Source organism: Amblyomma americanum, chromosome 4 (genome assembly GCF_052857255.1).
Source record: "Amblyomma americanum isolate KBUSLIRL-KWMA chromosome 4, ASM5285725v1, whole genome shotgun sequence".
Classification (NCBI taxonomy): Eukaryota; Metazoa; Arthropoda; class Arachnida; order Ixodida; family Ixodidae; genus Amblyomma; species Amblyomma americanum.
In genome coordinates, this window is record NC_135500.1 from 58,691,810 (window position 1) to 58,712,204 (window position 20,395).

General features: G+C 50.7%; 5 non-coding genes and 3 pseudogenes across 5 annotated transcripts; 4 read left to right on the forward strand and 4 right to left on the reverse strand.

Annotated features, from left to right (window-relative positions):
• Positions 1–345: 345 nt before the first annotated feature.
• On the reverse strand, positions 346–464 carry LOC144131227 (5S ribosomal RNA). Its single transcript, XR_013314642.1, has one exon. It is a non-coding gene; the product is annotated as a 5S ribosomal RNA (ribosomal RNA).
• Positions 465–1,028: 564 nt separating this feature from the next.
• On the reverse strand, positions 1,029–1,147 carry LOC144131153 (5S ribosomal RNA). The gene has a single exon (XR_013314569.1). It is a non-coding gene; the product is annotated as a 5S ribosomal RNA (ribosomal RNA).
• A 563-nt stretch (positions 1,148–1,710) lies between these two features.
• On the reverse strand, positions 1,711–1,829 carry LOC144130510 (5S ribosomal RNA). Its single transcript, XR_013314121.1, has one exon. It is a non-coding gene; the product is annotated as a 5S ribosomal RNA (ribosomal RNA).
• Positions 1,830–2,393: 564 nt separating this feature from the next.
• On the reverse strand, positions 2,394–2,512 carry LOC144131154 (5S ribosomal RNA). The gene has a single exon (XR_013314570.1). It is a non-coding gene; the product is annotated as a 5S ribosomal RNA (ribosomal RNA).
• Positions 2,513–6,175: 3,663 nt separating this feature from the next.
• Positions 6,176–6,274, forward strand: LOC144130655 (5S ribosomal RNA; annotated as a pseudogene).
• Positions 6,275–6,852: 578 nt separating this feature from the next.
• Positions 6,853–6,971, forward strand: LOC144130589 (5S ribosomal RNA; annotated as a pseudogene).
• A 2,456-nt stretch (positions 6,972–9,427) lies between these two features.
• On the forward strand, positions 9,428–9,546 carry LOC144130634 (5S ribosomal RNA; annotated as a pseudogene).
• A 5,915-nt stretch (positions 9,547–15,461) lies between these two features.
• LOC144131231 (5S ribosomal RNA) lies at positions 15,462–15,580 on the forward strand. The gene has a single exon (XR_013314647.1). It is a non-coding gene; the product is annotated as a 5S ribosomal RNA (ribosomal RNA).
• The last annotated feature ends 4,815 nt before the right edge of the window (positions 15,581–20,395 follow it).

Consider the following 20,395-nt stretch of genomic DNA (forward strand, 5'->3'; position numbering starts at 1 on the left):
AAAGCGTGTCGACTATATCGATGAACGCAAATTGTGCGCTACTGCGCAGTCTTATGCGCTAACTGGGCCTCCCTGTTATCTAGGCGCATTGCCGAGTTTGATCTGCACTGTACACGCCGCCGTAGACGTCAGAATGACAGCCGGGAAGCCGGGCGGTCGCTTTTCAGTTTTGCCGCAAGCACGCGTGCACGGACTTTCGCGTCCGCACGTACGTACATTGCCAGTGGGAATTTGTTATTTATAACAATATCGCGTCACCTCCTATAATTGCAGGAGGCATATCGGATAATTGATATAACTATGAGGCAAAAAAAGCGTTAGAGACGATAAAAAATGCAAAAGAAGTGCCATCAGCACTCGGTGTTCCCAGGTGGTCTCCCTCCCAAGTACTGACCGAGCCCAATGCTGCTTAGCTTCGGTGATCGGACGAGAACCGGCGTATTCTGCATGGTATGGCCGATGGCGAGAAATACACTTTTCGAAGCGCTTATGTAGTGTATGCAGCCGCTCCCGAATGCAAAACTTCGCACGAATACTTCACTCGCTCGTGGCAGCAGGCGCCGAGCGTGCAATTACGTGCCCTGGGCTTTTCTCAGCCGTTCTGGCGATCGTAACGCACTGCGGCATGCATCGAAAGAGCAGCGGGAGCAAGCCTGTGCTGTTGACACATGGACTGGGCAAGGAATGCGTGTCGACTATATAGATGAACGCTAATTGTGCGCTACTGCCCAGTCTTATGCGCACACTGGGCCTCCCTGTTATCTAGGCGCATTGCCGAGTTTAATCTGCACTGTACACGCCGCCGTAGACGTCAGAATGACAACCGGGAAGCCGGGCGGTCGCTTTTCAGTATTGCCGCAAGCACGCGTGCACGGACTTTCGCGTCCGGACGTACGTACATTGCCAGTGGGAATTTGTTATTTATAACCATATCGCGCCACCTCCTATAGTTGCACGAGGCATATCGGATAATTGATATAACTATCAGGCAAAAAAAGCGTTAGAGACGAAAAAAAATGCAAAAGAAGTGCCATCAGCACTCGGTGTTCCCAGGTGGTCTCCCTCCCAAGTACTGACCGAGCCCAATGCTGCTTAGCTTCGGTGACCGGACGAGAACCGGCGTATTCAGCATGGTATGGCCGATGGCGAGAAATACACTTTTCGAAGCGCTTGTGTAGTGTATGCAGCCGCTCCCGAATGCAAAACTTCGCACGAATACTTCCCTCGCTCGTGGCAGCAGGCGCCGAGCGTGCAATTACGTGCCCTGGGCTTTTCTCAGCCGTTCCCGCGATAGTAACGCCCTGCGGCATGCATCGAAAGAGCAGCGGGAGCAAGCCTGTGCTGTTGACACATGGACCGGGCAAGGAATGCGTGTCGACTATATCGATGAACGCTAATTGTGCGCTACTGCGCAGTCTTATGCGCACACTGGGCCTCCCTGTTATCTAGGTGCATTGCCGAGTTTAATCTGCACTGTACACGCCGCCGTAGACGTCAGAATGACAATCGGGAAGCCGGGCGGTCGCTTTTCAGTATTGCCGCAAGCACGCGTGCACGGACTTTTGCGTCCGCACGTACGTACATTGCCAGTGGGAATTTGTTATTTATAACCATATCGCGCCACCTCCTATAGTTGCATGAGGCATATCGGATAATTGATATAACTATGAGGCAAAAAAAGCGTTAGAGACGAAAAAAATGCAAAAGAAGTGCCATCAGCACTCGTTGTTCCCAGGTGGTCTCCCTCCCAAGTACTGACCGAGCCCAATGCTGCTTAGCTTCGGTGACCGGACGAGAACCGGCGTATTCAGCATGGTATGGCCGATGGCGAGAAATACACTTTTCGAAGCGCTTGTGTAGTGTATGCAGCCGCTCCCGAATGCAAAACTTCGCACGAATACTTCCCTCGCTCGTGGCAGCAGGCGCCGAGCGTGCAATTACGTGCCCTGGGCTTTTCTCAGCCGTTCCCGCGATAGTAACGCCCTGCGGCATGCATCGAAAGAGCAGCGGGAGCAAGCCTGTGCTGTTGACACATGGACCGGGCAAGGAATGCGTGTCGACTATATCGATGAACGCTAATTGTGCGCTACTGCGCAGTCTTATGCGCACACTGGGCCTCCCTGTTATCTAGGCGCATTGCCGAGTTTAATCTGCACTGTACACGCCGCCGTAGACGTCAGAATGACAACCGGGAAGCCGGGCGGTCGCTTTTCAGTATTGCCGCAAGCACGCGTGCACGGACTTTCGCGTCCGGACGTACGTACATTGCCAGTGGGAATTTGTTATTTATAACCATATCGCGCCACCTCCTATAGTTGCACGAGGCATATCGGATAATTGATATAACTATCAGGCAAAAAAAGCGTTAGAGACGAAAAAAAATGCAAAAGAAGTGCCATCAGCACTCGGTGTTCCCAGGTGGTCTCCCTCCCAAGTACTGACCGAGCCCAATGCTGCTTAGCTTCGGTGACCGGACGAGAACCGGCGTATTCAGCATGGTATGGCCGATGGCGAGAAATACACTTTTCGAAGCGCTTGTGTAGTGTATGCAGCCGCTCCCGAATGCAAAACTTCGCACGAATACTTCCCTCGCTCGTGGCAGCAGGCGCCGAGCGTGCAATTACGTGCCCTGGGCTTTTCTCAGCCGTTCCCGCGATAGTAACGCCCTGCGGCATGCATCGAAAGAGCAGCGGGAGCAAGCCTGTGCTGTTGACACATGGACCGGGCAAGGAATGCGTGTCGACTATATCGATGAACGCTAATTGTGCGCTACTGCGCAGTCTTATGCGCACACTGGGCCTCCCTGTTATCTAGGTGCATTGCCGAGTTTAATCTGCACTGTACACGCCGCCGTAGACGTCAGAATGACAATCGGGAAGCCGGGCGGTCGCTTTTCAGTATTGCCGCAAGCACGCGTGCACGGACTTTTGCGTCCGCACGTACGTACATTGCCAGTGGGAATTTGTTATTTATAACCATATCGCGCCACCTCCTATAGTTGCATGAGGCATATCGGATAATTGATATAACTATGAGGCAAAAAAAGCGTTAGAGACGAAAAAAATGCAAAAGAAGTGCCATCAGCACTCGTTGTTCCCAGGTGGTCTCCCTCCCAAGTACTGACCGAGCCCAATGCTGCTTAGCTTCGGTTTTTTTTTCTTTATTGCCTGGCTTTGACCCATAACATTTACACAAAAAACACTCAACAAAAAAAACACACAAAACGCTATGTACATACGACACTGTCGTGGTCAGCCATCATGAGTCTGGCTTCGTCATACTAAAACTCACGAAGCATACAGAGCGGCTCTAGCCTCGAGAGCCACTCGGGAGGCTCCTCAGCTGCTTTCTGGATGGCCAGAAAGCAGTCCATTCTTTCCCGAAAATAATTTCGGGCAGGTCGTGCGTCTTTGTCACAATAATAGCCTGCCATTCTGGAGCGCCATATACTGTGGAGGCCCAAGAGCATTATGTGATCAAATGGTACCCCATCCTCATTGTCTGTGCTTAAATAACGAATTCCCTGCGCGTCAAGTGGTAGCGCTTTCTTTATTGTCCTTTGTAACACATCCCAAAAATAAACCCCTTCCCAGCAATGCAAAAAAACATGGTCTATTGTTTCGGGCTGTTTACAAATTAAGCAGTTCGAACCCCACGGTAAAAAGAAATCCTTTCCTTCCAAAAACTTTTTAACTGGGAGTGTCCCGGTGTGTAATTTAAAAAAGAAGGTCTTTACTCCTGGTGGCACCTGCATTTTCTTTACCCTTTTTAAAACATCAGCTCCAGGACCTCCACTGTACAAGGCCCTCTACATAGGCTCCGGGAAAACAATATCACAAAGATCATGGTACAACTTCTTTCTTTTAGTTTTATACAAATAATCGCTAGAAAAACGCGCTGAAAGAAACCTAACACTTGCTACAATCTCTTTGTAGTAACCAAAAATTCCACCCGAGAGCTCTTCTGTGGTAACAACAAACTCGGGCAACAATCGTCGCAGGCACTGAAAACGAAGTAGGGCATGCGATAGATGAATTAAACCTCGGAAAATCACCAGGACCAGATGAATTCAGTGCGGCATTTTATAAAGAATTTAAGCATGAAATTGCCCCGGTGCTATGTACAATGTTTAACGAAGCCTATGGAATAAACTTTTTTCCTCCGTCTTTTGGGACCTCCCATACGGTACTCATACCGAAAACTGATGATATAGAGAAATTAAAATCTGTTACCGCATATCGACCGATAGCACTCACTAATGTGGACTACAAAATTTTTATGAAGGTATCGGCGCGAAGACTACAGACAGTGATAAAGGAAATTGTTGGACCCCACCAGACATGTGGAATAAAAGGGCGATCGATTTTTTCCAACATTCACAAAGCACGCAGTGTACTTGAAACCTGCGATGCAATTAATGGGCGGGTGGCTATGCTTCAGATTGATCTCGAAAAAGGTTTTGATTGTGTTTCTCATGAAATCTTGTTTTCCGTTTTAGACCATGTGAATGTCGGTTCAGTTATCCGCGAGGGTGTAGCCCTGGCGTATCGAAACTGCACGACAAGATTGATTGTTAACAAGTGCCTGGGGGCCCCCATAAGCGTGCAGCGTTCGGTGCGTCAGGGCTGCCCCCTCAGCCCTCTCTTATTTTGTATTTACATCGAAACACTGTGTAGGAAAATATTAGAAGACATTAGTATTAATGGCTTTAGGTTGCAAGCTGCTGAAGTTAAGCTGCTGGCGTATGCTGACGACGTTGCTGTATTCACAGTTGATCAGGAGAGCATAAGCGAAGCTGTCGGGTGTGTACGCGAGTTCAGCGAAGTCACCGGTAGCGGGGTTAATTGGTCCAAATGCCTCGGACTCTGGCATGGATGGTGGCCATCCCGCCCGGACCATTTTGCCAACGTACCGTGGACGACGACACCGGGCAAGTATTTGGGCGTTCCGCTCGATGCTAATCGCGAAAGCGAGGAGTATTGGAAACAGCACACGAAAGAAGCACGTGACAGAGCTGGAAAATGGAAAGGCACCAATCTCTCCATTTTCGCCAGAGCTACAGTCTGCAACCTGTTTTTTATTAGCAAGCTCTGGTATGTGATGCAGGTTTTCCATTGCTCTCGGGTGCACATTCAGAAGTTACACCGGATTTTTGCCGTCTTTATATGGGCTTCCGAATGGGAACGTTGCAGCCGAACGAACCTGTTCCGGCGGGTAAAAGATGGGGGGTTGGGGCTAGGGCACCTCTTTTTAAGGCAGCTGGTGAACCGTTTTTTGTTTTTTCGCGACGTCTCAGACCCGTTCTTGCGCACCGTGTGCCAGGTGAGGCTGCGGCGATTGCTGCCCGAGTTTGTTGTTACCACAGAAGAGCTCTCGGGTGGAATTTTTGGTTACTACAAAGAGATTGTAGCAAGTGTTAGGTTTCTTTCAGCGCGTTTTTCTAGCGATTATTTGTATAAAACTAAAAGAAAGAAGTTGTACCATGATCTTTGTGATATTGTTTTCCCAGAGCCTATGTACAGGGCCTTGTACAGTGGAGGCCCTGGAGCTGATGTTTTAAAAAGGGTAAAGAAAATGCAGGTGCCACCAGGAGTAAAGACCTTCTTTTTTAAATTACACACCGGGACACTCCCAGTTAAAAAGTTTTTGGAAAGAAAGGATTTCTTTTTACCGTGGGGATCGAACTGCTTAATTTGTAAACAGCCCGAAACAATAGACCATGTTTTTTTGCATTGCTGGGAAGGGTTTTATTTTTGGGATGTGTTACAAAGGACAATAAAGAAAGAGCTACCACTTGACGCGCAGGGAATTCGTTATTTAAGCACAGACAATGAGGATGGGGTACCATTTGATCTCATAATGCTCTTGGGCCTCCACAGTATATGGCGCTCCAGAATGGCAGGCAATTATTGTGACAAAGACGCACGACCTGCCCGAATTTATTTTCGGGAAAGAATGGACTTCTTTCTGGCCATCCAGAATGCAGCTGCGGAGCCTCCCGAGTGGCTCTCGAGGCTATAGCCGCTCTGTATGCTTCGTGAATTTTAGAATGACGAAGCCAGACTCATGCTGGCTGACCACGACAGTGTCTTATGTACATAGTGTTTTGTGTGTTTTTTGTTGAATGTTTTTTTTTGGTTAAATGTTATGAGCCAAAGCCAGGCAATAAAAAAAAATACCATGCTGAATACACCGGTTCTCGTCCGATCACCGAAGCTAAGCAGCATTGGGCTCGGTCAGTACTTGGGAGGGAGACCACCTGGGAACACCGAGTGCTGATGGCACTTCTTTTGCATTTTTTTCGTCTCTAACGCTTTTTTTTGCCTCATAGTTATATCAATTATCCGATATGCCTCGTGCAACTATAGGAGGTTTCGCGATATTGTTATAAATAACAAATTCCCACTGGCAATGTACGTACGTGCGGACGCGAAATTCCGTGCACGCGTGCTTGCGGCAAAAATGAAAAGCGACCGCCAGGCTTCCCGGCTGTCATTCTGACGTCTACGGTGGCGTGTACAGTGCAGATCAAACTCGGCAATGCGCCTATATAACAGGGAGGCCCAGTTAGCGCGTAAGACTGCGCAGTAGCCCACAATTAGCGTTCATCGATATAGTCGATAGACACGCATTACTTGCCCGGTCCATGTGTCAACAGCACAGGCTTGCTCCCGCTGCTCTTTCGATGATTGCCGCAGTGCGTTACGATCGCGGGAACGGCTGAGAAAAGCCCAGGGCACGTAATTGCACGCTCGGCGCCTGCTGCCACGAGCGAGGGAAGTATTCGTGCGAAGTTTTGCATTCGGGAGCGGCTGCATACACTACATAAGCGCTTCGAAAAGTGTATTTCTCGCCATCGGCCATACCATGCTGAATACGCCGGTTCTCGTCCGATCACCGAAGCTAAGCAGCATTGGGCTCGGTCAGCACTTGGGAGGGAGACCACCTGGTAACACCGAGTGCTGATGGCACTTCTTATGCATATTTTTCGTCTCTAACGCTTTTTTTTGCCTCATAGTTATATCAATTATCCGATATGCCTCGTGCAACTATAGGAGGATTCGCGATATTGTTGTAAATAACAAATTCCCACTGGCAATGTACGTACGTGCGGACGCGAAATTCCGTGCACGCGTGCTTGCGGCAAAACTGAAAAGCGACCGCCCGGCTTCCCGGCTGTCATTCTGACGTCTACGGTGGCGTGTACAGTGCAGATCAAACTCGGCAATGCGCCTAGGTAACAGGGAGGCCGAGTTAGCGCACAACACTGCGCAGTACCGCACAATTAGCGTTCATCGATATAGTCGACACGCTTTCCTTGCCCGGTCCATGTGTCAACACCAGAGGCTTGCTCCCGCTGCTCTTTCGATGCATGCCGCAGTGCGTTACGATCGCCAGAACGGCTGAGAAAAGCCCAGGGCACGTAATTGCACGCTCGGCGCCTGTTGCCACGAGCGAGGGAAGTATTCGTGCGAAGTTTTGCGTTCGGGAGCGGCTGCATACACCCCATAAGCGCTTCGAAAAGTGTATTTCTCGCCATCGGCCATACCATGCTGTCCCGATTCTACTTCCGGCCACCGAGCGTGACGGACGCGGGATCATGAGCTCCGGCGGAGCGGCGATAGCGGCCCTTGCTGGCCGCGGAAACAGGATAGTTGCCGACGCAGATAAGGACTACGAGATTGTTCTGCCTACTCTACCAACAGGACGTGTTGTGTTTAACACGGTGTTTCTGCATGGTGACGTGCGAGCGAGGCCCTACCGGGTGGAAGAGTTTCGGGACGCCCTCGCCAACGCTGGTGCGCTCCCCGACGTCGTGGCGTTGGGGGAGTATCAGATAAATCCTGTGTGGGCGGTGACGCTCAGCAGATCTGAAGCCACGAAAAAGCTTGCTGCATTGAAGGAGCTACAAGTGAAAGGACGCCGGTGCATCATTTTCGACCCGGAGGATCAGCAGGTTAAGCTGCGCCTGCATTGAATGCTGCATGGTGTGGCTGACGAAGACATCAGGACTGCTTTCGCGGCGTTCGGAAACGTGACGGAGGGGACGCGGGAGCGTTGGCGCGTCCAAGGGATGAAGGAGAAAGGCTCAACCACCAGGACCGTGCTACTCAAGTTGAAGCCTGGAATGAAGGTGGATGATTTGCCACACCAGTTGCGAGCAGCCTGTGAGCTGGCCCTCGTGGTTGTGCCATCGTGGTTGTGGAGGTCCTGGAGCTGATGTTTTAAAAAGGGTAAAGAAAATGCAGGTGCCACCAGGAGTAAAGACTTTCTCTTTTAAATTACACAACGGGACACTCCCAGTTAAAAAGTTTTTGGAAGGAAAGGATTTCTTTTTACCGTGGGGATCGAACTGCTTAATTTGTAAACAGCCCGAAACAATAGACCATGTTTTTTTGCATTGCTGGGAAGGGGTTTATTTTTGGGATGTGTTACAAAGGACAATAAAGAAAGAGCTACCACTTGACGCGCAGGGAATTCGTTATTTAAGCACAGACAGTGAGGATGGGGTACCATTTGATCTGATAATGCTCTTGGGCCTCCACAGTATATGGCGCTCCAGAATGGCAGGCTATTATTGTGACAAAGACGCACGACCTGCCCGAATTTATTTTCAGGAAAGAATGGACTGCTTTGTGGCCATCCAGAAAGCAGCTGCGGAGCCTCCCGAGTGGCTCTCGAGGCTGGAAACGCTCTGTATGCTTCGTGGATTTTAGTATGACGAAGCCAGACTCATGATGGCTGACCACGACAGTGTCGTATGTACATAGCGTTTTGTGTGTTTTTTGTTGAGTGTTTTTTGTGTAAAGGTTATGGGTCAAAGCCAGGCAATAAAGAAAAAAACAATCGGCCATACCTACACACAGCGACGCTGCCTGTCAAGACATTTCTTAATGATAAGGGGATGTTGGTACCCTGGAATGTGAATTGTCGTCTGTGTAACGTGCCTGAGACTATTGATCATTGCTTCATCCTGTGCCATGATGCCATGTTCTTTTGGGACATACTACAACGAACTCTTAAGAAGGACATTGAAATTACACCATACACTATTAGATTTCTGCCTGTTGACAAAAACTCTGTTGTGCCTTATGACGTGTTTGTGTTGATGGGACTATTCAGTCTTTGGAAAAGCCGTATGATGGACAGACATGCCGAGCCACCAAGATCGTCCAAATCTGTGTTTCGGGAACAGTGTGCGTTGGTGAGGAGTGTATATGCTGCTCGCGACGAACCTCCAAGCTGGCTGCCGTGCCTAGATGCTTGTGTGTGCCTCCCTGAATTTTGATGTTTTGATGGGGATGCAGTGGTGAGTTAGGGCTATGGGGGGCTCATATTAAGCAGCCCGGTAACTTGAGACGCGAACTAGTCTGATTGAAGTTTCCTCCTTTCTACAGCAGTTCTTCCATGCAATAAAGAAAAAAAAACAATCGGCCATACCATGGTGAATACGCAGGTTCTCATCCGATCACCGAAGCTAAGCAGCATTGGGCTCGGTCAGTACTTGGGAGGGAGACCACCTTGGAACACCGAGTGCTGATGGCACTTCTTTTGCAATTTTTTCGTCTCTAACGCTTTTTTTGCCTCATAGTTATATCAATTATCCGATATGCCTCGTGCAACTATAGGAGGTGACACGATATTGACACAGGTGATAGATGAGGAGGACGAAGGGAACTCAGGCGATAGAAGCAGAGGACGAAGAAAATCTTCTTCCTGCTCGTGCTCGCTCTACCGGCTGTGTAGCTCCTTGGTCCCCGAGTGTTTTTGGTGTACTATTCGTTACAAATCTGGTGGAGGCAGTGCTGGGTACGCTTCCAGACCCGCGCAGCCCACCTGTGATCACGGATCTCACCCCGGTCCACCAGCGCCGCGGCCGCCGCCTGCGAGGAGAGTCCCCAGAGTTCGGACCCCTTCCGGCAGCTACCAGGACGACCCAGCCTCGGACTTCGGAGGATCCAGCTGCCATGTCAACTGAGAGTAGGCTCCCAGCTCACATTCTGTGCCAGCAGCCACGAACACCCCCGTCTTTTCATGGCGACGTGTTCGAGGACGCCGAGGACTGGCTCGAGACTATCGAGCGTGTCGCCCGTTACAACGGGTGGAGCGATGAGCGGAAGCTCCACAACGTGTATTTCGCTCTCGAAGAGTCGGCGCGGACATGGTTCGAAAGCCATGAGGCTTCGTTTCCATCCTGGGAGGCCTTCTGCCGCAACCTGCTCGCCACTTTTCCAAACGCTGACCGCCGAGAGCGAGCTGAAGCTGCGCTACACTCGCGCAACCAGCGCCCGAACGAGAGTGTCCGCATGTTCTTTGAGGACATGACCCGCCTTTTCAAGCGCGCGGACCCCTCTATGTCGGAAGACAAGAAGCTTCGCCATTTAATGCGTGGTGTCAAGCAGGAGCTATTCGCGGGACTCGTGCGCAGCCCAACGCGCACTGTGGCCGAGTTTCTCAGCGAGGCGGCCACCATGGAGAAGACTCTACAGCAACGAGCCCGCCAATACAATCGTGACGTCAACGCCTTCGGGCCAGACACCTGTTCTATGCATCTCGGAAGCGCCCCGGACGACTTACGCGAACTCATCCGTTCCGTCGTCCGGGAGGAACTCCAAGCCCTTCGGACGCCTTCTAACATGCCATCCTTTGCGTCGCTGACTGACGTCGTCCGCGACGAGGTGCGCCTCGCAGCCCAACAACAAGCATCTGAGGTACCCCTCCAGCTTGACGCAAGACCCACGTACGCGTCTGTACTCCGTCAAGCTCCGACGTCGGGCTACACCATCAATGCCGCGGCTCCATCAGTGCGGCCACCGGGTCCCCCTCGTGACCCCGCTCTGCCAGCCTACGAGCGGACGCGTAAGAGTCAAGTGTGGCGGGCCCCAGACCGTCGGCCCCTCTGTTATCATTGTGGCGAGGCGGGTCACCTCTATAGGGCGTGCCCGTACCGCCGCGTGGGCCTGCGGGGTTTCGCCCCGGACGACCCCTGCCCTCGCAATGGCGAAAGGCCACTTGAGATAGCCTCTCACCTATTGGAGCGGCAGAATCTCGTCACATCCGGTCGCCGCGGGTCTCGATCACCGTCCCCAATGCGCTACCGTTCTTCAAGTCCCCGCGGAGCGCAAAGCTATTCCGGACGCCGTTCGCCCAGCCCACGCCGGGAAAACTAATGCCGGCGGCCTCCGGAGGCAAGGCCGCTGCTGTAGGGAAATGTGAAGATCCTCCGCCACCATCACGCCGATACGCCATTTCGCCGGGGGCAGGTAGCGACAGCATCCGACACCTCCGATTTGTACGTAACAATTGATGGAGTCGACGTCTCCGCCTTACTCGACACCGGTGCTGATTACTCCGTAATGAGCCGTGCCCTCGCCCAAGAATTAAAGTTTTTACGCGATGGTCTGGGCCGAGCATTCGTACTGCTGGGAGTCACCTGATTACCCCTGCTGGCAAGTGTACTGCAAGGGTCGGCATCCGTGGTTTTCTGTACGTCTGTGAATTCGTGGTACTGTCCGAGTGTTCGAGGGACTTGATCCTGGGCCTCGACTTTCTGCAGACGAACGGCGCTGTCATTGACCTGAACGAAGCCCGGATCACGTTCTCGACGAAACAGGCCGTGGCGCATACCGACAGAGATCCGGGAATCAACGCTCTGCGTATAGTCGACGATGACGTGATGGTGCCACCACGGTCTAGCGTCCTGGTTCTCGTGAGACATGACTTGTTCCACGATTACGAGGGTATCGCGGATAGCCACCTCCCGCTGCTGCTCGCGAAGGGAATAGCCGTCGCTCGAGGCCTCGTCCAGTTGCATAACGGTTGTACTAGTGTCCTACTCATGAACTTCGCCAACGAGGTTCAGCACCTCGCCAGGGACACGGCTGTTGCCTTACTTCATGAAGTTACTGTGTTGCCTGATTTATGCGCCGTCGGGGCCAGCCCTAAAGACGAGGCCGCACCATGCCACGCCCTGCAGACCGTGAAAATCAACCTGGACTTGGCACCTGAGCAGAAGAATCTTCTGTCTGCTCTTCTAGCAGATTTTGCAGATTGCTTCGCCACCTGCTCCAGGGTAGGTCGTACACCTGTCGCCAAGCATCGCATCATCACAGACGAGGCCACGCCGCCTGTATGCCAGCGCCCATACCGTGTTTCTCCTAAGGAACGCGAAGCCATTAAAACGCAAGTCGATGAAATGCTTGCAGACGATGTTATTCAGCCGTCAACAAGCCCATGGGCGTCGCCCGTGGTCCTCATCAAAAAGAAAGACGGCACCTTGAGATTCTGTGTTGATTACCGGAAACTAAACAACGTGACCAAAAAGGACGTTTATCCGCTTCCCAGGATTGACGATGCCCTTGACCGATTACGTGACGCCAGGTTCTTCTCCTCATTAGATCTCAAAAGCGGATACTGGCAGATAGAGGTGGACCAGAGAGACCGAGAGAAGACGGCTTTCGAAACTCCAGACGGTTTATACGAGTTCAAGGTGCTCCCGTTTGGTCTTTGCTCGGCGCCGGCCACGTTCCAGCGTATGATGGACACCGTTTTATCCGGTCTTAAGTGGCAGTCTTGCTTGGTGTACTTGGACGACGTCGTCATTTCCTCGCCTACCTTCGATCAACACATGGACCGGCTGCGCATCGTGCTTCGAGCCCTAAAATGCGCGCAACTAACGATCAAGCCCGAGAAATGTCATTTTGGTTTCACGAAACTTCGGTTCCTTGGCCATGTTGTCAGCGCACAAGGCGTTCTCACGGACCCCGACAAGACTGCTGCCGTCTCCAGTTTTCCGCGCCCAACCGACAAGAAGCCACTTCGACGTTTTCTGGGCCTCTGTTCTCACTACCGACGCTTTGTGCCCGATTTCTCCAGAATAGCTGACCCGTTGACAGCACTGACTAGAGACGAAATACCCTTTCTGTGGGGAAGCGACCAAGAAGAAGCTTTTCAGGAGCTCCGCAACCGCCTACACAGCCCCCCGATACTCGCCCATTTCGATGAAGACGCCGCCACCGACATACACACCGAGGCCAGCAATGTTGGCCTTGGGGCGGTACTTATCCAGCGGCAGGACGGCGTGGAACGCGTTATCGCTTACGCGAGCCGAACACTTTCGCGATCGGAGGCGAACTATTCGACGACAGAGGAAGAATGCCTTGCGGTGATCTGGGTCATCAGCAAGTTTCGTCCATACCTGTACGGACGACCCTTCCGTGTTGTCAGCGACCATCACTCGTTATGCTGGCTGGCAAGCCTTAAAGATCCGTCCGGCCGGTTGGCTAGGTGGAGCCTCCGTTTGCAAGAGTACGACGTGACTGTCGTTTACAAGTCGGGCCGGCAGCACCAAGATGCGGATTGCTTATCACGCGCGCCCGTGGACCACGCTCCGCAAGAAATCACCGAAGATCTTCCTTTCATTTGTGCTCTTAGCCTATCCCATGTGGCTCAGCTTCAACGAACGGACCCGGAGCTAGCGCCGCTCATCGAGCACCTGGAAGGTCACAGTGGTCGGGTTCCGCGTGTTTTTCGTCGTGGCCTGCAATCCTTCACCATGCGAAATAGCGTTCTCTACAAGCGCAACTTTGGAAAGTCCACCGAAACATTTTTACTCGTGGTGCCCACCCAGTTACGACCTGACATCTTGAGCGCTTGTCACGACGAGCCGTCCGCCGGCCACTTGGGAGTCAGTCGCACGCTGTCAAGGATTCGGGAGAAGTACTATTGGCCCAAATTACTTCCATCAGTGCAGACCTACGTGCGAACCTGCCGCGACTGCCAACGCCGGAAGTCTCCACCCATCAAACCAGCCGGATTTCATCAGCCAATAGCGCCACCGAAGATCCCTTTGCAACAAGTTGGAATGGATCTCCTTGGCCCCTTCCCGAAGTCATCCACTGGAAAACGGTGGATCGCTGTTGCGACGGACTACTTGACACGTTATGCTGAGACCACGTCGCTTGCGAGCGGAACTGCTGCCGAAGTAGCCGAGTTTTTTGTCCACAGCATCGTCCTGCGTCATGGCGCCCCTGCGGTCATTATTACTGACCGTGGGGCAGCTTTCACAGCCCGCCTAACCCAGGCTGTGCTGAAACTGACGCACACCAGCCATAGACGTGCGACGGCGTACCACCCGCAGACCAATGGCTTGGTGGAACGGCTCAACAGAACTCTGGCCGACATGCTTTCCGTGTACGTGGATATAGAGCATAAAACCTGGGACCAAATTCTGCCATACGCTACAGTCGCTTACAATACGGCACTGCAGGAGACAACGCGGCTCACTCCCTTCCAGCTTGTCTTCGGCAGTCGAGTTACTACTACGCTGGATGCTATGCTGACTGTTGACCCCCACTGCGAGAGTGACCCTGACCTCGACATCGCCACTTTTGTGCAGCGTGCGGAAGAAGCGCGGCAACTGGCAAGGCAGCGCATACACCGTCAACAGCAACTAGACGCTGGCCGCTACAACCAGGGACGGCGCTTCGTTGCCTACGAGCCAGGCGACTATGTGTGGATTTGGACGCCCGTTCGTCACCGCGGGCTGTCTGGAAAATTACTCCGTCGATACTTCGGCCCCTACCGTGTCCTCCGCCGCATTAGCGACGTCACCTACGAAGTTCAACCCGCCACTCAAGCCAGCTCATCCCACAGACGCAAGCTTACCGACGTTGTGCACGTCGTTCGTATGAAGCCGTACCACGACCGACCACCCGATTGAACTTGAGGGTGACCGCTGTGCCCTGTTCTATGTTGTGATCCTCGTGCCTCACCCTAGCACGCTCGCTTTCTGCTCGTCACTCTAGCGCACGATGGCCGCATCGGGGCGATGCTGCAGGGGAGGGAGCAATGACACAGGTGATAGAAGAGGAGGACGAAGGGAACTCAGGCGATAGAAGCAGATGACGAAGAAAATCTTCTTCCTGCTCGTGCTCGCTCTACCGGCTGTGTAGCTCCTTGGTCCCCGAGTGTTTTGGTGTATACTATTCGTTACAATATTGTTATAAATAAATTCCCACTGGCAATGTACGTACGTGCGGACGCGAAAGTCCGTGCACGCGTGCTTGCGGCAAAACTGAAAGCGACCGCCCGGCTTCCCGGCTGTCATTCTGACGTCTACGGCGGCGTGTACAGTGCAGGTTAAACTCGGCAATGCGCCTAGATAACAGGGAGGCCCAGTTAGCGCATAAGACTGCGCAGTAGCGCACAATTAGCGTTCATCGGTATAGTCGACACGCATTCCTTGCCCGGTCCATGTGTCAACAGCACAGGCTTGCTCCCGCTGCTCTTTCGATGCATGCCGCAGTGCGTTACGATCGCGAGAACGGCTGAGAAAAGCCCAGGGCACGTAATTGCACGCTCGGCGCCTGCTGCCACGAGCGAGGGAAGTATTCGTGCGAAGTTTTGCATTCGGGAGCGGCTGTATACACTACATAAGCGCTTCGAAAAGTGTATTTCTCGCCATCGGCCATACCATGCTGAATACGCCGGTTCTCGTCCGATCACCGAAGCTAAGCAGCATTGGGCTCGGTCAGTACTTGGGAAGGAGACCACCTGGGAACACCGAGTGCTGATGGCACTTCTCTTGCATTTTTTCGTCTCTAACTCTTTTTTTTTGCCTCATAGTTATATCAATTATCCGATATGCCTCGTGCAACTATAGGAGGTGACACGATATTGTTATAAATAACAAATTCCCACTGGCGGTTTGAGCATCCCACCGCGGATGCCGAGGTTTCCAAGGTCCCGCAGTATGCCAAACCTTCATGTGGTGTCAAAGGCTTTCTCTAAGTCGAAAAAGACCACAAGGCAGTGTTGCCTGTGAATGAATGCTTCTCGGACTGTTCTCTAAGCGGACTAGATGGGCGGTTGTAGAGCACGCCTATTTGAACCCACACTGATGGATGCCAAGAAGATCACGGGATTGTAATGCAAACATTAACCTAATGTGCAGAACGCTTTCAAAGTATTTGGCAAGTAAACTTGTCAGCGCTATAGGCCTGTAATTGCTAGGGGAGGTACGTAGTTTCCCCGGCTTCAAGAATGATACAATAATGTTTTTTTTTCAAGGCTCCTGTATCTCTGCTGATACCCGCATTTTGTTGAAAAATGTCAGAACGGAGTCTACAGCAGGTTCGGACAGATGGGCGAGCATTTCGTAATGAACTTCATGTGGTCCTGGTGCAGTCTGTTTAGCGGAAGAAAGTACACTGTTAATTTCTTCTCGTGTAATTGGGCTATCTTATGGTTCGTGAACACACCCCACTGTCGGCAGTCTTTTTTTCGGCTGTGTTTTTGTATTTTAGAAATGAGTCTGTATAATGAGAGGAACTAGATACAGTAGCAAAATGTTCACCTAATATATCTGCTTTGTCTGTTATGTTTGTTTGTACACCATGGTCTGTCAGAAGAGGAACTGTGAAAGGAGAGTAGCGACCATCCATTTTGTGTACTGCCTCCTATATTTTTTTCGACGAGAAATGGCTGTTTATCGAAAAAACGAAGCTTTACCATGATGCTTTCTCGGAATTGCGACGTATGTACCGAGCTTCAGCTCTCGGTTTTTTTTTTTAAGTTTATAAAGTTCTCTTGCGTGGGGTATGTGCGAAATATACCCAAGCATTACTTTGTTGTTTCTTTGCTTCTTTGCAATCTGGGGTTCACCACACTTTATGGTTGCGTCTTACTACTAGTGAAGATTGAGGGATAGCCAAGTGTGCGGCAGCAAGAATAAATTTGTGAACTTTTAGTTCATTTCATGGTATTATGATTTTCTAACGCAATATTTTCTCACGTAGCTTTTGTTCTAAAAAGTCACCAGTCTACTATATTGAGCCTCCAACGCCATGTTTTTGTTAGGGTGACTGAAGGTGGAGATGACAGGCAGATTTAAACAGGGAGATGATCGCTTCCATATGGGTTGTCTAAAACATCCCACTTAAAATCTCTAAAAAATGATGGAGAACTAAAAGACAAATCAAAAACACTCATTTTCCTTGAACTAGGAGAGCAGAAAGTAGCTTTACCAGTGTTCAGTAAACAAATATTGTTAGATAGTATAAAATCCTCAATGACCTGACCTCTGCTATCGGTTTTCTCACTGCCCCAGAAACAAGAGTGTGCATTAAAATCGCCAAGTGTCAAGTACGGCTCCGGAAACTGTTCCTAAAGCTTCTCTAATTCATGTTGTGTTACTTAGAGATGTGGTGGGAGATATATGCAACAAATTTTAATGGTTTTGAAAGCAACCACAGTGGCTGCGACGGCTTCGCATATAGTTTTCAGTTTGATCTCACGAGCTGCTACTCCAGGTTGCACAATGATGCCTACGCCTCCCGAGAGTCTGCTCGCCCCCTCTCGGTCACGGCGGAAGGCAGAATATTTCTTTAGCACCTTTGTGTGCTGAGGGCCTAAATTGGATTCCTGTACACATAAAGCAATTGGGGAAATTGTGTTTAAAACGTCTTTTATGTCGTTACAATTATTTACGAGACCTCTGCAGTTTCAGTGTATTATGGAAGCCATCTTAATGTGCTGCGCGTGTGCGCAGATAAAACTCGATTAACTTTGATTTGGCCCCGTGACCCGGAGCCTCAAAGTTTTTAAACGATCCAAGGAGCTCCGCCATCTGTCCGACGTGGACGGCACGGGGCTGCCCTGGGTAGTGTCCATCGCGTCTGTAGAGGCGCTGGACGACCGTGCAGCACGCACGCTGACTTTCGAGTTAGACCTCGACCTGTGGGAAGAGGTCTTGAGGCCCGCTGACCGGGGGGTCTGCGCAGCCTGCTCTGAGGTTGGCGGAGTAGTGTTAGCTACTCCACCAGGGGCGCGGATGGCCCTGCCTTAGGCCCACTGCGTGCGGCCTGGACAGGTGCTGAAGCCTGCTGTGGTGCGCCGCGCCGACGCACCACATCGGCGAAGTTTGTTTTTGCAGTAAAGGAGAATCTGTTTCTTTGGGCGCATCGCCTTCTTGTTTCCTTGAATGAAATGTTTTCAGTGGTGTTCGGAGTAATTATTTCTTTTTCTTTCTTCCAGAACAGACAAGCCGTGGAGTATGCAGCAAGGTCTCCTTCACAATTTGTGCACCGCGGGGCAGCAAACCATTCATCTGACTGGTGGTTCTTGAAGAGCATTTCGCGCAAGTTTTGCAGCCGTGACAACTGTGTGAGCCATGGCCAAACCTCTGGCAATTGAAACATCTGCGTGGGTTTGGTATATATGGCCTTATATTTATTTTCAACTAGCCGACTTCAATGCTTTCAGGTAGTGTGTTGGTGTTGAACGTGAGGATCATGTGTTTCATATCTATTTCCTTGCTATCCTTCCATTTATGATATCTTGGACGGCAAGGCCCTCAAGAATTTCTTTTTTGCAGAGAGGCGAACAAAATGAATTTATAATATGACGCCTCGGACTGTGTTCAAAGATCGCTGTGACGTGATGGAGACAGGAATCTCCCCTATCTATACAATGTCTGCAAGTTTAGAGTGCTGGACGGTGTCACGTAGTTCGAATAGTATGCCTCCATTGGCCATTTTTGATACCTTGTACCCAATTCCCATGGTATCTGTAAGGCACTTTGCTAGCAGGAGCGGGGAAATCAGTCTTGCTTGTTTTTCTTCAGCTTTGCTATGAGTAACATGAAATTATGGGAATGACACTTTTCATTCTGAACAAAGTCTTCATCTTTCCGCCCTCTTTTCAGAGGGCGATCAGATTTGGAATGAAGGGAGCCATCAAAAAATTTAGTTTTTCAGTCACGGCGCCAGCCACCCACCATGGAGTCCAACAAGGGGACGGGACAGGAACTTGAACGCAAGTCCTGCCCACGCCAGCTGTACAGCTCAACTATAACCAAATACGACAAAAGTTAGGGTAGTTCGCCCTACAAGGTTAGCCCTAGCCACCAGAAAAAAGGAAAAACCAAGAAAGGAGGAGGAGACAGGAGAGTTGCGAGGAAAAGATAGGAATGTGAAAGAGGGAGGGGAGGACAGGAAAATGCGACTGCCGATTTCCTCTGGTCGGGTCACGCCGGATGTGCCGTCTACAGGAAGCTGGGGCAAAAGTGGGGCCTCCGCCCAGGCGTCTGAAGGACCCAAACGCTTGGCATCGGCTATCGGCTGAACCACCAGGATCCCCTTTTCCCCGGACGCGGCGATGCCACGCACCGCTAAGCTCTGGTGCTCAGGTCCGTGGTGATGCACTGTTCACCATCATCCACCTGCGGGGATCTCCCTGCGGTTGCTCGGGAACCCGTTGTGTCGCCACTCATCACCGCCGGCAAGCTGCAGACGCCTCCTTGCGGGCCAAGAGAAGCAGAGCCAGGTACACAGCCTTTTAACAGAGCATGACATTGACGTCATGGCAGTGCAGGAAGCGAAAATTGTCGGGGAAGAAGAGACCGGGAGCATGGTGCGACATTTCACATCTAGAATTTTTGCAGTAGTGTTCCATGCTATAGGTACGTCAGCGGGTTGTGTCATATTTGTTAAGAATTTACCGGGACTTGAGGTTCAGATATATATGGCGTGTCCATCGGGTAGGTGTGTTTTGGTTGACTTCCTGTACAACAAAACATATTGGCGCATCATCTGTGTGTATGCTCCAAATGCGGTGGATGAAAGGACAGTTTTTTTTCAAGACGTACGAAAGTACTTCAGTTATGAGAAATATCTGATCGTCATGGGTGACGTAAATTGCGTCCTGTGAGGCTGTGATGTGTGATAAAACCAGTACAAAAGCGTTTAAGTACAGAAGCACTGAAGCACTCTCAAAAGTTATAGACACGTGCAACCTCGATGATCTGGCAGAATGTTTAGAAAGCACGCGTTGTGTGAGGTTCAAATATTTTCAGGGTTTAAGCCATGCACGGCTAGATCGCATTTATGTGTCGCCTGACGTTATTTCAAAATGCAGAAGCTACAGTGCAGTAACGGTATCATTTTTATATTATTGTTTAGTGCAGTGCGGGATAGGGACAAAGAAACGAAGAAATCAGTTTTCTTGGGAAACATGGAAATTAAATATTAAGCTCATTGCAGACGACGTCTTTAGCAGGAAAGCAAACGAAGAAATCGGCAAATTAGTGACGAGCGGCAAATTGGAGACAAAATTTGAGAAGACCTCAGCCTTCATCTCAGGGCTGAGAAAGTGGAGGAGGTGTATTAAATTTCAAACAGACCACTGGGTAAAAAATTTAGTTTATCGAGAAATCCTGTTTCTCTGAAAAAGCGACATATCAACAATTGCATAATCTCCTAAAATCAGTGTAGGATGAAATGGAATGTATTCGTTATAAAATTGACCGAAGTATTTTTTTAGTTTTTACAGTTACGCACAAGAGAATAAAACATGGTTAAGCATAAATTCATCTGCACATTCTTTGCATACCGGC